This window comes from Pleurodeles waltl, chromosome 11, assembly GCF_031143425.1.
Source record: "Pleurodeles waltl isolate 20211129_DDA chromosome 11, aPleWal1.hap1.20221129, whole genome shotgun sequence".
Classification (NCBI taxonomy): Eukaryota; Metazoa; Chordata; class Amphibia; order Caudata; family Salamandridae; genus Pleurodeles; species Pleurodeles waltl.
This window is the reverse complement of record NC_090450.1, coordinates 474,587,119-474,602,895: the sequence shown is the minus strand read 5'-3', so window position 1 is coordinate 474,602,895 and position 15,777 is coordinate 474,587,119.

Here is a 15,777-nt window from a genome sequence, read left to right as displayed (position 1 = left end):
CTCGTGGCAATGCTATTCCTTCTGCTTAAATGACAAGTGGCTATGTACTGAGGACGATGTCGTCTGCTGCTCAGATCGGATAGGTTGCATGATTGCAGGCTTATTGGGACAATATCTCAGCGAGCTCTAATATCTGGTCACCATTGACTTCATATTTAACTACGCTGGCAGCTGAATCAATACCATCAATACACACCAGTTACGCAAAACTGTCTTTCTGGCACTGGACATGCAATACTGGAATTTACATTCTATTGGTGCTTGACCTCTGCAAACCCATCCATTTGATCCTTCTTTATAAAAATGAAGTACTCTGCTTCTTCCCCCTCCCCTTTCTCCCTCCAGGCCATCCCCCCTGCCTCTCTCTTCCCCCTTTCTTCCCCACCGTACATTCCTTTCTCCTCCCCATTACCCATTCACTGTGGCCACACAGACTGCATTTTTACCTATCACTGCAATTACTTTACTTCTACTGTGATTTATGCTTACAGATACCTGCTATCCCATCCAGTTAAATTGTCATTGCTGGATGTTCTTTTTGTTTCTTACAGAATCTAATAAATACATGTTAAAAAAACACTGACTGACATTAGTCCCCAAATTCTCACGTTCCTTTTGCTCAGCTCTCTGTTCCAAGCACTGCTGAGGAGTGCTTATATCCCCCTTTGTACTTAGTGCGAATTATCCTTGCATCCCAGAAAATATGGCCTTGTATGAGCTGGGCATTGACCCAATAATCTTTGTTCAGATGTTTTTGCTGCCTCCTCAAACAATTATTTGTTGCACCGTCTTGAGAGAGCTTCTGGTATATGTGGGGTCCTTTTACTACAGTTCCTGCTGATTTTTTTTTAAAAAGGACATACATTGTTGAACATATCACATTTTCTGAGATGGAGTCTGTTAGACCTGGCACTTTCTGTAGGGTGATCCACAAACTTTTTGCCTTGTTAACGTTGATTTTATTAATGAATATTCATGTATTTTGAGTGTTGGATTTGCATAGAAAACATAATAACTTAGAGGAAAATAATGCACGCATTTGAAGGTGTGACTACGTGAGTGGCCACCAGTGTAAACAAAGTATAATTATTAATGGCTTATTATTATGAAATGTTGAGCTTATGCATGTCTAATGTGGTAATATGTCATATTAAGGATTGTGCATTATGTATTAGCTTTATTAATTGTAGGCCTTAACTTAGTGGAGGTCGTGGCCTAGTTGCACGGCCTTATGTCAAGCTGTATTTCTTAAGTGTCTAATAAAATTGCTGTGTAGAAAACTATATTGCAATTTTCCTCTGTGCTAACCAAATGCTTGTCACTGAAAGTTTTTCACATGAGAACTGCTTACTAGGAGATGATGTACTTGCTAATGCAACATTGTTAACTTAATGTGTGTGAAACTAACTTTTCTCCGGAGAATACCATGGAGACTCTGACTGGAGTATAAGCTGCAATAATATTGTTACCTGACAAACCGGATGATGAGAACGAAAGGAGCCAATCATCAAAATGTGAACCATGTACTAGTAGAAATGTAGATTTGAAGTTTTTGTTTTGTTGGACAAAGTGTGAATATGCGATCTCTTGACCAATAGGGACTTGGGAAGTAGTTTTAGGAAATCCAGTTTAGCCGGACTGCATGAACGAAGACAGCGTATTTACCCATTTTTCTGTCTTGAGAAGAGATACTTAACTGTATTGCTTAAAGAGACTTTGCCTTTTCTGAACTTTGATGCTGAATCCCGATGCCTAGCTGACTGAACTGATGTCCTGAGGATGGAGACTGTCACAGCTTGCTGATCCAAACTGAGGATAGGCATATTGACTATAATACTGTTTGCTATGTCTATTTGCTTTTCTTTCTAGGTACCAACTGCTATTTTGATGGAGCCATAGTCAGATGTTTTCCAAATTTGTGATGAATAAATTGTATTGCATGAAGCCCAAACATGATATTCTAATCTGGTGTTAGTTAGGGTCCTCACTAATGAAATTCGTTACAGGAAATAACATTTGATGTCTTTTCTTTGCTGAACCTAAACGTATGTTATTACGTTTGCGCAGGTATTCTTGTTATTAATTTGTACCATAATTCTAGAATGTGTGGTAGCTCAAACTTTGATTAGATTGAGATTTATTCATCGTTTCGGTCAGCCAGTGCTGTTCCTGTATGTTTGTCAATTGATTTTGAGATTAACCTATGTGACTTTAGCATTGTTAATATAGGGAAATAAATATTCTAACTTTTACATAAAGGTGTGGTTATTCATGACCGGAAGGTCACGATGTGTGACATTTACTGACTCTTATTGATTATTAATGCTAACAATTGATTATTTGTTATTGATTGGTATTGATATGGGGTTCATAGGGTGAGAAAATATTAAGCATAGTCAAAAGGTTCACCAGCCTATTCGAGTCCCCTTGTAAGTTTACTTATTAAGGTCAGACGCGCCAGCAGAGATGGTAGCAGCTTGATGGTTTGTCTCCTTTAGAGCCCACATACAGGCCTGGTACATGGTTTTGCTTTTAAAGAGCTCATCATCACTGTGATTTGGATTTATTTTTACAATGATACAAATTGGAGGGAAGATTTGCCCCTGAGTACTTGAAATGACTTTCCCAGAATCTTGGAGCTTGCCAATGGCTGTTTGAGGATGTTCTCAGCTCCCTAGTGACAGTGTGAATAAAGTAGGGTTTTGCGCTTGTACAGCTTATGCAAAGGGCAGGTGAATTGCGGGGTTTGTGTGGGTTAAGGGAGTTTGCGTACTACAAATGAAGTTGTAGAAGGAGTGTGCGTACTCCGAAGTGTGAGAGTAGGGAAGTCGTCAAATGTCACATGTGTGGGGTGCTTTGTGCTAAACAATTGTCCACGTGGTTGTTTGTGAAAAGCGTGGTCTAAGACTCCGAAGTATATAGAAAAGTGCATGAGACACTTGTTTTTTGTTGTAATTTGTCTTGTTCAATAGGTAGATTGGGCATGGTTGAGAAGGCAGAGTATGAGTGAAAGTGAGTGAAAGAAATTTTCGACTGAGATCTAGCGAGTCCTATGTGCACCAGGATAGACCCACTGATCAGTTGAGAGTGAAATTTGCGGGTCGAATTTGGCTTCGCGAATCAGGGAAACTGAGAAAGAAGGAGTAGCTGTTAGAGCGAAATGCCGTCAGTGAAAAATCCGTAAAGTTTCTGAAGTGATTGTGTTACCCTACCTGTAGTAAATGGACACATTTTGTTTTGATTTTGTTTCGAACTCGCAATATTTTGCATCAGTTTAGTGTGAATCTAAGTTTGGGTGGAGAAGCCGCAAGACTTTGTCAGCTGCAGTACGTGTGAATGTGACGCCATTGGAGCTGCGCTGGGATAGTTTGGTTAGTGAGAAGGGTCGTGCACAGATTGGCAGCCGTCCGTGAAGCACAATTGGTTAAGAAGGCGAGTGAAGAGAATTCTGGGATTAAAAGTCACTTCCTGATTTGATTTTGAATAACATAAAGGTCGAAAAGAGGACATTTTTCAACGCTTTAACAAGTGCTTTAAGGGGAGATACGTACATTACAACGAGTATAGGGGATATTGCATTGCCAGAAGGTACACCAGCTTACATTGTATTAGAAGAAAAGGGCGCTACACCATGTCTTTGGCTAAAGCAATGGTGCAAAGTGACAGAAAAGGATGGGAGCTTAGCGTTTCCTATCAATGGAAAATTTAATTTAAGGAGTTTAGAGAATCTGAGGAGGGTGTTGTATGACCTGAAACACCCTCCGAGACCAGCAAACCATGAATGATTGTTGCAGGAGTTCAAGCATTACAGTGGTACCGAGACAAATGAGCTGAAAGACATGATTCATTTTGTTTTCAGATGTGTGGAAGGACTAAGACCTGAGATTAGCCCAATGATTAATAGTCATTTGATTTTCTGGCAAGCAAAGCCGATTGATGAGGTGTTGCAGTATGCGAAGTACTGTAGTGACAAGATTGAATTGAAAAAGAGAAAGTTTAAGAAAAATGCGATGGTGATGCAGATTAAAGCTGTACAAACAGGGATGCAGGGACATTTTCCACAACAGCTACCACAGCAGCAGCAGGGAAACATGGTATTTCAAAATCAGATGAGAGGAAGAGGTCGCGGATGTAATGTGAACCATGGTCCAGACATGGGTGCTGTTGTGGTTCAGAATGATGTGCAGGGAATGAAGAAATTGTTGCCTTGTCACGCTTGCGGAGTGATCGGACATTGAAAATGGGAGTGATCAATGTTGGTGCAGGAAGGTGTTGTTCAGCAAACAAGTGACTCAATTTGTTCCAAAACATGAGAGGACCTAAACAGACAGGGCCTAATCCGAATTTCCAAAATAATGTGAATCTAATGCAAATTTTCCAACCCATGCAGCAGGTACAAATACGACGTGTACAAATGACCCAGTTGCAGCCAATGCAACAGTAGGTTTCCATGGTGCTTGGTTACTTGTTCAAATGATGGAATCGAGATACAGATGAACGGTGATAATGAAGATGACTGAACTCCAGAGACAGAGTGTGAGACAATAAGTGAAGAGTACCCTCTGATTAATTTTTTCTCAGTGTTCACAGTGAAGGAGCTTCCTCCTGATTTACAGGGAACGGTTGGAGAGGAAGTGTGGGACTCGACAGGAAAGGAGATAGGTTTGATAAAGGGAGTTGAGCCAGTTAAAGATCTCAAATTTGCCAGTACCACATGCCACAGGATGTTCTTATAACGGTTGCCCAGATAAGTGCAGAATTTGTAATGAAAGAGGTTTTAAAAGAAGTGTTTAGCAGCCCATGTAATTCACCGATGATGGGATTGAAAAAGCCCTGTGGGAAAGTTCAAACTGTTCAGGATTTGAGAAAATTTATGACATTGTGATCAAATTTTGTCCCATAGTACCAAATCCAGCTGGGATAATGTTTCAGATTCCATGTGATACTGAGTCGTTCACTGTCAAAGACTTGTCACAAGCCTTCTTTTCTGTGCCTCTTCATGATGACAGACCATTTCTTTTTTGTTTCAAATATTTGGACCGAGTTTACTGTTGGTGTAGAATTCCTCAAGGGTTTTCAGAGACACCATCCATATTTAATCAAATCTTGAAAATAATTTGGAGTCATTGGAATTGCCTTTCCAAACGACCTTAGAACAGTACATTGATGATTTTCTGATTGTATCCAAAACAAGGGATGAGTGCAAGTATGACACTATTGCCTTGCTGAACTATTTGGGAAAGAACGGCCATAAAGTGTCTCCAATTAAGTTGCAGTACTGTCAGAAGGAAGTGAAATACTTGGATCACCAGAATGAGAAGGGATCATGGAAAAATTCCAGAGAAAGGGTCACAACCATAATGCAGATGAGTCCCCCAGCCACCCATAGGGATGTCAGGATGTTTTTAGGGACGGTAGGTTACTGTCGTCAATGGATTCCCAATTTTCCAGTCATTTCCAAGTCCATGCAAAAGCTGACCCACAAGGAGGTCACGATCCCATAGTGTTAGACCAGGCTTGCATGAAAGTGTTTTCTGAATTCAGAGAGAGTCTGTACAAAGCTTCGGCTTTGGGGATGCCTGATTACACAAAGTCTTTCACATTCTTTTGTCATGAGCATGATTCATGTTCTTTGTCTATCTTGACATAGGGCCATGGGGATGTAAACCGCCCAGTAGCATATTTTTCGTCTACTTTGGACCCAGTTGCAACAGCTTTACCAGATTGTCTGCGTGCAGTTGCATTGGTTGGACAGAGCCTCACAGAGTGTGAAGGCATTGTGATGGGACACCCTTTAACTATCATGGTCCCTCACTCCATTGAGATCCTACTTACAAAGACGAAAAACATTGCAGCGGTGAAATGCAGCCCACATCTGAAGTCACAAGACTTTGTTTCAATGGGAAATGGATATGCGGATCAAGTTGCAAGGTCTTGCGCATTGAACTGTATATCTTTCAAAGATAAGTGGGAATTGTTACCTAAAGAAGATGAAACATGTCCAAGTTTTGCATGGCACATGATAGATACATTAGAAGAGTTGAAAGCATTGCAGAATAATGTTGACAGGGAAGAAAAACGTTCATGGAGCAAAATGAAATGTGTACAGCGACAAGATGAATTGTGGGTTTCAGAAGAGGGTCAGTTGGTTTTGCCAAATAGTCTGTTGTTGCAAATGGCTAGGTATTATCATGGTTAAGCACATGTTGGGAAGGATGCCATGATTTGTTTGTTCAAGCACAGTTGGTTCAATCCAAAGTTTAGACAAGTTTTGGATGCAATTTGCCATTGTTGCGTCGTTTGCCAGCAAATGAATGCAGGAAAAGGGACAGCGGTTATCTTGAGCCACATTGGAAGAGCAGGAGGTCCATTCAGCAGAATGCAAATGGATTTTATTGAGATGCCTATGTGTGGAGGTTTGAGATATGTGTTGGTGATTGTCTGCGTCTTTAGTCATTGATTGAAGCATACCCTACACGAAGAAATGACAGCCTCACAGTAGCAAAACTACTGCTTAGGGAACTAATACCCCGTTTTGGGTTTCCAATCTCTTTAGAATCGATAGGGGAAGTCACTTAAACAATGAAGTAGGTAAATTACTGTGTGCAGCACTGAGCATTGAGCAGAAGCTGGATTGTAGATAACGCCCTGAAGCATCAGGACTAGTCGAACAAATTAATGGTATCTTGAAGTTAAGAGTTGCAAAGATGTGCGTGTCCACAAATCTGAAATGGCCTGACGCACTGCCTTTAGTACTGATGACGATGAGAAACATACCCGACAGGAAAACAGGGTTGTCGCTGCATGAGATCCTTCTGTGCTGAGTCACGAGGTTGCCAGGGGTGGCTGCAAATTCACTTGTCAAAATTACAGATGATATGGTGTTGGTCTACTGCAAAGGTCTGGCTGATGTGGTTCGACCACACTGCCACCAATCCATGACTCAGGGCACAACCTGAGAGCCAGTGACTGGGTTGTGGTTCGGAAACACATGCAGAAGATGTGTTTGGAGCCTCGCTGGAAAGGAGCGTTCCAGGTAGTTCTGGTTATTACCACAGCTGTGAAGTGCGTTGGAGTTCCGAACTGGATCCATGCCAGCCACACGAAAAAAATGGCATGTCCTTTGGACACTGAAGATGAGATGTTGAGTGTACCAACAACTACAACAAGACAAGCCTCAGAGCCGGAAGGGGGACAAAGAGGAACTGAGGGCTGATCTGAGCAAGAGGACGGTTCATTCACTCCTGTGAGAGACAAAGGAGAAGACCTCCAGGAAGTTGACAGTGAGACAATCTCAATTGAGGCAGCAGGAGGCTCTAGTCAGAGGAGGGCTCTCCCAGAAGCAGACGATCTTGAGAGACTAACAGAGCAGTTGCCAGACCCCGAGGGAGAAGGAGTTGAGGTGGATCAAAGCTAATGTGATCTAACTCTTCCTGAACCTGTCACAGGTCCGTCAAGAGAAAATCCTGCTGAGCAAGAAGAAGTTACAAGTTTAACACTGAAAAGAGCATTGACCAACGGTCCACTTAAAGGATATAAATGGCCGGAGTCACAAGCCAAGAGAAAGGACGTAGTTGTTGAAACAACAACTGAGGAAGAAGTAGATACAACAAGGAGAAAAGATCTAAGTGAAGGAGAACTGAATGGAGATCGAAAGTTGAAAAGAAAGAGAATAGCAAGTCGGAGATACAAAGGTCCTGAATGGGTGTATGCAATTACAAGTAAAAGGTAAAAATAATTTGTGTCTTTTTGTTTTGATCAAGACATTCCAGGTCAATATTTTGGCACTTGAAGGAAGCTAACAAACGGAAATAATGAGACAAATTTGAGGAAAGTACAAAGAGAAAGACACTGTTGAAAAGTAACCGGATAAGACTTTTGATAACCTGATTTGAGTTTTGAAAACCTGATTTGACAAGCTGCTAAACCAGTTTTTGACAAAGGATCGTAGAAGTGAGACTGAAAGCTGTAAATAACTGCTAAAAGAAAAAGAAGATTTTTGTTTTTGATTTTAATGCCTAGTTTCCAAATTTTTCTCTTCTGCTTTCTGATTCTTTACGGATCACGAGTAACATAAGTCAGCAGGGTAGGAAGAACAGGTGTTGTAAATACATGAGTATTGGTTTGGCAGTTGTGCATTTCATATTGTTTGTGATATTGATTGTGGGCATGGCTGTTCCTGACAAGAGTAAAGCCAACCATACTTTAGCTTTAGGACAACCTCTGCCTTAACAGCAATGGAGAAATTTAGGTTAGATGAGAAGTATCTGCATGTAGGTGGTAATGCCCAAGGGGAACTTTCTTCTGATGTCTTCTATCACTTGCTAAGTGAGTATGTTGAGACGATGGATGAGAAGAATAGTTTTGTGTGTACACAGATTCCTTCATCAGTAGAAGAAGGATTTAATTATCATAGTTTGCCACTTACTTATGGGATAAGCTGTAGTCTGTTACTAACAAGATTCTATAACCAGGAGTACATTCAGTATATTTACTCCAATCATGATGTTGTGTTTTTGTTTGTCCCCATAATTAGATTCCTAAGTAGAGTAGCTAAGGATAATGACTAAGGGGGTCACTCTGACCCTGGCGGTCCGAGACTGCCAGGGCAAAAATGACTGAAAGCACCGCCAACAGGCTGGCGGTGCTTTCATTCCTATTCTGACCGCGGCGGTAAAGCCGCGGTCGCACCGCCGGGGCCGGCGGTTTCCCGCCGTTTATGCCCTGGCGGTGATAATCCACCAGGGCAGCGCTGCAAGCAGCGCTGCCCTTGGGATTATGACCCCCTTACCGCCAGCCTGTTTCTGGCGGTTTGCACCGCCAGGAAGAGGCTGGCGGTAAGGGGTGTCCTGGGGCCCCTGGGGGCCCCTGCGCTGCCCATGCCACTGGCACGGGCAGTGCAGGGGCCCTCAAAGCATAGCATAGCATAGCATAGAATAGCAGACAGTGAAAAGCGCGAAGGGTGCAACTGCACCCGTCGCACGGCCGCAACACCGCTGGCTCCATTAGGAGCCGGCTCCTGTGTTGCAGCCTCATTCCCGCCGGCCCAGCTGGAATGTCGGAATGGGGGCCGCGGGAGTGCGGCCGCATGGCGGTTTCCGCCTGGGGGGCGGCAGTAGCCACCCGCCAAGGTCAGAATGACCCCCATAGTATTAGTTAGAGGTTTATTTGAGCCTTCATTAACTTTTGGGACAACTTATGTGCACAGAAACAATCTGACATGCTTGCTTAAACCTTTAGAAAAGAGCTTTTTAGATCACACAGAAGACAGGAGAAAGGCGTTGAAGGAGAATTTAGAAAAGGGTTCAGAGAAAAGGACTTATACAAATGATTATTCTTATACTGCAATAAAAACACAAGGGAAATTAGCTTTAGATGCGCTACACATAGGGAAGCTTTGGGTATATAGGCTTAAAACTTGCACTGACACTTTATTTGTGATAACGAGTGAATGTAGACATGTGTATTTGTTTCAGAGTAAATGGACATTTATGTTGAATGGACAGGATCCACCGATTCCTGGGATATATCACATCTGTGGTTCTAATGCTTATTACCATCTTCCAAGAGGATAGTATGGGACGTGTTATTTGGGGATAGTTTTCCCCAAAGATTTTCCAACTTAATGTTTTTAAGAAATTTCCAAAAGTGACTGAATTACATCACAATAGACAAAGGAAAGAGTCTCCTTCTTGTAAAGTGGGAGATATTTTTGGAGCAATGATTCCTTCAGTAGGAGTTGATCTGAATTCGATAAAGATTCGAAAGTTGTCTAATATTGTGGATAACATGCTGACAAATTCTTAAGGAGCCATACTCCTGAAAGATGCTAAGGCCCTCATTACAACCCTGGAGGTAGGTGTTAAAGCGGCGGTAATACCGCAAACAGGCCGGCGGAAATAAAATGGGAATACGACAGTGGCAGAAACCGCCATCAGAGACAGCCACTTTTACACTCCGACGGCCACGGCGGTAGAAACAAACACCACCAACAGACAGGCAGGGGACAAAGTACCGCCCACTCTATTAAAAGAGGCCTATCCGCCACCTTTTCCGGGGTGGAACCAAAGCTATCAAAAGCACGGCTGAAACAGTACACAGAAGGGAAAACACCTACCTCGAGACACCCAACGAGGAACCAGGAAGCCATGGAGCCCGTACTACACGTACTGCCCATGTTGGTTTACCTCCTCTTCTACAAGGAGTGCGAACGGCGGTGGCGGCGACCACAGTGAGTACTGCACCTACAAACACAGGGGAAGGGGGAAGAAAGAGAGTGACACACAGACGCAACACGCAACACCCCCACCCTCACAAACAACATACACAGAAATACATGTAGCAACATTACATATACACCCCCCTACCCCCTGGAAGAACGCAAGGACAAAAGGAAATGATTGTAACCATTGTATTCATTGAAAATTCACTAGTCAAAAGTCAAAATTCAGTATATACAAATATGTACACCATCTACACAAGTCCGGATAGTGTACCAATCATTGTCCATGGACCACTGGGCCCAAAATGCATGGGTGAGGCCCACACATGATACCTGACTGGAAAACAGAGAGAACACTGCTGGGGCATCAGATGGAAAATATACAGGCACCTCAGGGGGACGGGAAGAAGGGCACATCAGCCTGATGAACGCACAACGCCACTGCTGCACGAGGGGGCTCCATATCCTGGGGACTGCAAAGCCACAGCCTCACGAGTCTCTCTATAGGGTGGTTTGCCCACTGCTTTATCCTGGGGAGTGCAAAGTCACAGTCTCTCAAGTCTCACCAGTGGGTGGTTTGCCCACTGCTTTATCCTGGGGAGTGCAAAGCCATAGTCTCTCAAGTCTCTCTAGTGGGTGGGTTGCCCACTGCTTTATCCTGGGGAGTGAAAAGCCACAGTCTCTCAAGTGGTTCTGGAGGGGGCATTGTACCCAGAGTGCTTCATCCTGCCAAGGACTGAGGTAGTGGAAGTATCTCTCCACTGGTTCTGGAGGGGGCATTGTACCCAGAGTGCTTCATCCTGCCAAGGACTGAGGTAGTGGATGTCTCTCTCCACTGGTTCTGGAGGGGCATGGTGCCCAGAGTGCTTCATCCTGCCAAGGACTGAGGTAGTGGATGCCTTTCTCCACTGGTTCTGGAGGGGGCCTGGTGCCCAGAGTGCTTCATCCTGCCAAGGACTGAGGTAGTGGATGTATCTCTCCACTGGTTCTGGAGGGGGCTTGGTGCGTAGAGTGCTTCATCCTGCCAAGGACTGAGGTAGTGAATGCCTTTTTTCACTGGTTCTGGAGGGGGGCCTGGTGCCCAGAGAGCTTCATCCTGCCAAGGACTGAGGTAGTGGATGTATCTCTTAACTGGTTCTGGAGGGGGCCTGGTGCCCAGAGTGCTTCATCCTGCCAAGGAATGAGGTAGTGGATGCCTTTCTCTATTTGTTCTGGAGGGGGCCTGGTGCCCAGAGTGCTCCACGTGCAGTGTGGCCGGTACAATTCCCTCACCTGGGTGTGCGTACCACGAGATTTGCGAGGTTCAGGTAGCATGATACGCCATGGAGGCAGCGACATACCCCACACTGCTGCGGCTGCGCCTTCCACCTGCAGGTGTAAACAGTAATGGAAGAAATGCCTCATTGAAGCTGCCCAGGGTCCAGGAACTCTCCTCCAGCCTCAGACGACTGACCACTGGGGATGGTAGCAATGTCAGTGGTGGTGCCTGTGTCCGAGGACGCCGCGGGGCCAGTGGTGGTGCTTCTCCCCCTCCTCCACGGTGTCTGTTGCGGCGGTGGTTGCGGCGGTGCTGGTGGCGGTGCATGGGTCAGCACCTGCAGAGGGACACAACAGGACGTTTCCTGCAGCCTCGGATGGCTGCCCACTGGAGAATAGGCTGGGGACTGTCGCTGAGGCTGTAGACGTGCCGGGGGCGGTGCAGGTGGCGGTGCTTGCGGCGGTGTCTGTCGCGGCTTTGCTTGCGGCTGTGTGTGTTGCGGCGGTGCTTGCGGTGGTGCTGGCGCCGGTGCTAGCGCCGGTGCTGGCGGCGGTGCATGGCTCAGCACCTGCTGAGGGACACAGCAGGGTGTCTCCTGCAGCCTCGGACGGCTGCCCACTGCGTGAGAGGCTGGGGGACTGTCGTTGAGGCTGTAGATGTGCCGGGGCGGTGCAGGTGTCGGTTGTGGTGGCGGGGCAGCTAGCGGTGCTCGCCGCCGGACAGGTTGGCGTGGTCGTGGACAGAAAGTGTGACATTGGTCCCTCAATCTGTGCCACCATGCCCTCTCCTGACCTGCTCTTAAGCTTTTGGCCCTTCCCCAGCTTTGATGGTGCCGCAGTTATCTTGCCACTATCCCTTTTGGCTTTGGCTGAGCCCTTGGTGGCTGGTACTTTCGGCTTCTCCCTCCGGGATGTGGGCACCTTTTTCACCTTGGCAGGTGGCAGAATGTCCTTGCCCTCGCTACGTGGTACACTGGCAGCCCTGATGTGTGGCGCACTCGATGACAATGCATTTGCTGCCACCACTGTGCCTGGGGATGGTAGCCATGTCAGCGGTGGTGCCTGTGTCCGAGGACGCCGCAGAGCCAGTGGTGGTGCTTGTCCCCCTCCTCCACGGTGTCTGTTGCGGTAGTGCTGGCTGCGGTGCATGGGTAAGCACCTGCAAAGGGACACAGCAGGATGTTTCCTGCAGCCTCGGATGGCTGCCCACTGGGGAAGAGGCTGGGGACTGTCGCCGAGGCTGTAGACGTGTTGGGGGCGGTGCAGGTGGCGGTGCTTGCATTGGTGTCTGTCGCGGCTCTGCTTGCGGCGGTGCTTGTGGCTGTGCTGGCGGCGGTGCTGGTGGCGGTGCATGGGTCAGCACCTGCTGAGGGACACAGCAGGACGTCTCCTGCAGCCTCGGATGGCAGCCAACTGGGTAAGAGGCTGGGGATTGTCGTTGAGGCTGCAGATGTGCCGGGGTGGTGCAGGTGGCGATGCAGGTGGCGGTGCAGGTGGCAGTGCAGGTGGCGGGGCAGCTAGCGGTGGTCGCCGCCGTAGAGGGTGGCATGGTCATGGACAGAAAGTGTGACACTGGTCCCTCAGTCGGTGCCACCATGCCCTTTCCTGACCTGCTCTTCAGCATTTGGCCCTTCCCCAGCTTTGATGGTGCCGCAGTTGTCTTGCCACTATCCCCTTTGGCTTTTGCTGAATCCTTGGTGGCTGGCACTTTCGGCTTCTCCCTCTGGGATGTGAGCACCTTTTTCACCTTGGCAGGTGGCAGAATGTCCTTGCCCTCGCTACGTGGCACACTGGCAGCCCTGATGTGTGGCACACTCGATGACCACGCAGTTGCTGCCACCACTGTGCCTGGGGATTTGGTGGCTGAGGTGCTGGGCTGGGACCTGGAAAGCCTGGCCCTAGGGGAAGGACGGGGGAGGTGTAGGGAAGAGGTCAATGTTAGCCAGGAAGAGTGTTTTAGACCCACTGGGACGGGAAGATGGAGGGGGTTTGGGAGTGGAGGTAGAGGTAGTGGTTGTAGGAGGTGTACGTCTGCTGAATTTGGGTGAAGGTGCATGGGCCGGAGGCTGTTGTGAGGTGGTTGGCTGTTGGGTGGGTTTGTGCCTGCGTATGTGTACTTTGGGAGGAGGGCTCACTGACACACTGGGAGAGGATACTGGGGATGTGTGAATGGTAGTGGGGGTGGTGAGTGCACATGAGCGGTGCGTGGTGATGGACGTGATGGAGGCAGTGGCTGAGGATGTGGTGCATGCAGGTGGGAGTGGAGACAAGACAGGGAGGGAGGAGGAGGATGTGGAGGAGGGGGACACAGTGGAGGCAGTGGATGTTGCTGTGTCTGCATGGGGACGGTGCTTGTGTGAGTGCCTGTGGGATGTGTGGTGCTTATGTTTGCCATGTCCACTCTTGTGTGTTGATGAGTGTGCATGCTGGTCTGATGGTGTGCTTAGAATAGGCTGAGGTACAGGGAATTGGGTCTGGGTGGAGGAAGTTGGAGGGGGGAGGATGGACACAGGGACAATGGCTGCCATCAGTGCTGAAGTCAGAGCCTGAAATGCTCTCTGTTGGGCTGCCTGCACAGAATGAATGTCCTCCAGGTATGTATTTGTTTGTTGCAAATGCCTCTCAACACCGTGGATGGCATTCACAATGGTAGATTTCCCAACAGTGAGGGATCTCAGGAGGTCAATAGCCTCCTCACTGGGGCAGGGCCTGAGGTGCCTGGGGCGAAGGAGATGACCACCCTCCTGGGTGAGCGGCACGGGTCACACGCTGAGGGGCTGCTGGGATGGCGGTGCTGGTAGGGGAGGTGGCAGCTGTACCTGTTGATGCATTGGGCACAGAAGTGCCCGCCACGGCAAGGGAGCTCCCATCAGAGGAGGAGTCGCTGTCACTGCAGTCTGCTCCTGGTCCCGCCGTGGAGCTCCCCTCGCCCTCCGTCCCACTGGTGGGTTCAGACTCCATTGTTTCACCCTCCAGGGCCAAGTGGGTTGCAGCTCCCTCCTGCTCCGGTGACAATGCTCCTCAGCCTAATGATGCTATTGCACACAAGAACAGGGAGACCACATAAAGTGGGGGAAAGACAGAAGAAAGACATGGTCAGTGCATGCAACACCACTACCGTTGGCGGACACAACACACAGGGAGCAGCCCTCTGCACTACGCCATGCACTAACAGTTTCTAGAAATTTCAGCTGACCATGGGGTACGAGGCCTAAGACCAATTGATGGACACCTGGAAATCACAGGAGCCTTACTAGGTGTAGATGGCTCTTACCACTGGTCGGGTTGGGGTGTCACATAGCCTGCCTCACAAGGGGCCTTGCGTACCAAGTTTGCCCTGACCTAGGGGAACCCACTGCCCACCTCCCCCACCCAGACACCTCGTAATGCACGCAAAGTCAGCTGAATGAGAGTGTACTCACCCCCTTGTGGCTGCTGTGATACCCTCAAGTGCCCTTCCAACTCCGGATAGGCCACTGCCAGAATCCGGAACATGAGGGGGGTCATGGTGCGACGGGCACCCCTCCCACGTTGGGATGCCACCCCCAGCTGGGCCTCCGCCGTCTTCTTGCTCCAGCGGCGCAGGTCCTCCCATCTTTTACGACAGTGGGTGCACCGTGTGTGGTAGACCCCCAGGGTCCGGGCATCCTGGTGGGTGCTGACCTAGAGGAATGGTACAGGGGAAAAGGAAATTACTTACCCATCCGGACCGTCATACTCATTGCCCCCCAGTTCCCACCCTTTTCCTGACGCACATACACTCACCATCCGTGCATGCAGGCTTCAGCCCCCCATGTATCTTCCATCCACACCACTCAAAACAGGCATTGCCCATGCAGCATGTTCAGTGTACTCACCTGTTTGTCTGGAGGACCGTTCAGTTGCGTGTACTGGGGGAGGATCCCATCCACTAGTTTCTCCAACTCCTCTGAACTGAAGGCAGGGGCCCTTTCCCCAGACACATTGCTTCCAGACTGAGTTCACAGCAGCACTTGCATTGTAGGTCATCTCCTGTTGAAGGTCAGGTATCAAGTGAGTGAACAGCTAGAAAATGGCGGTCAATTCCGCGGCGGTGTGTACCATCACCTCCGGCGTACATCGTCATTGGCTCCTGGGAGCCATAGGGCCCAATGTTAACCAATTCAGAATTAAGTCACGGTCTTCGACCGCCCACTGCGACAGTGTACAATGCCAGAGCAGTTACCTCATATCCCCTTGTCCCATATTACAGGTCAGGCAGCTGCCATTTCAGGAGGCCACATGGGATGGATGTTAACTGCATCACGCCTATCGCCGGG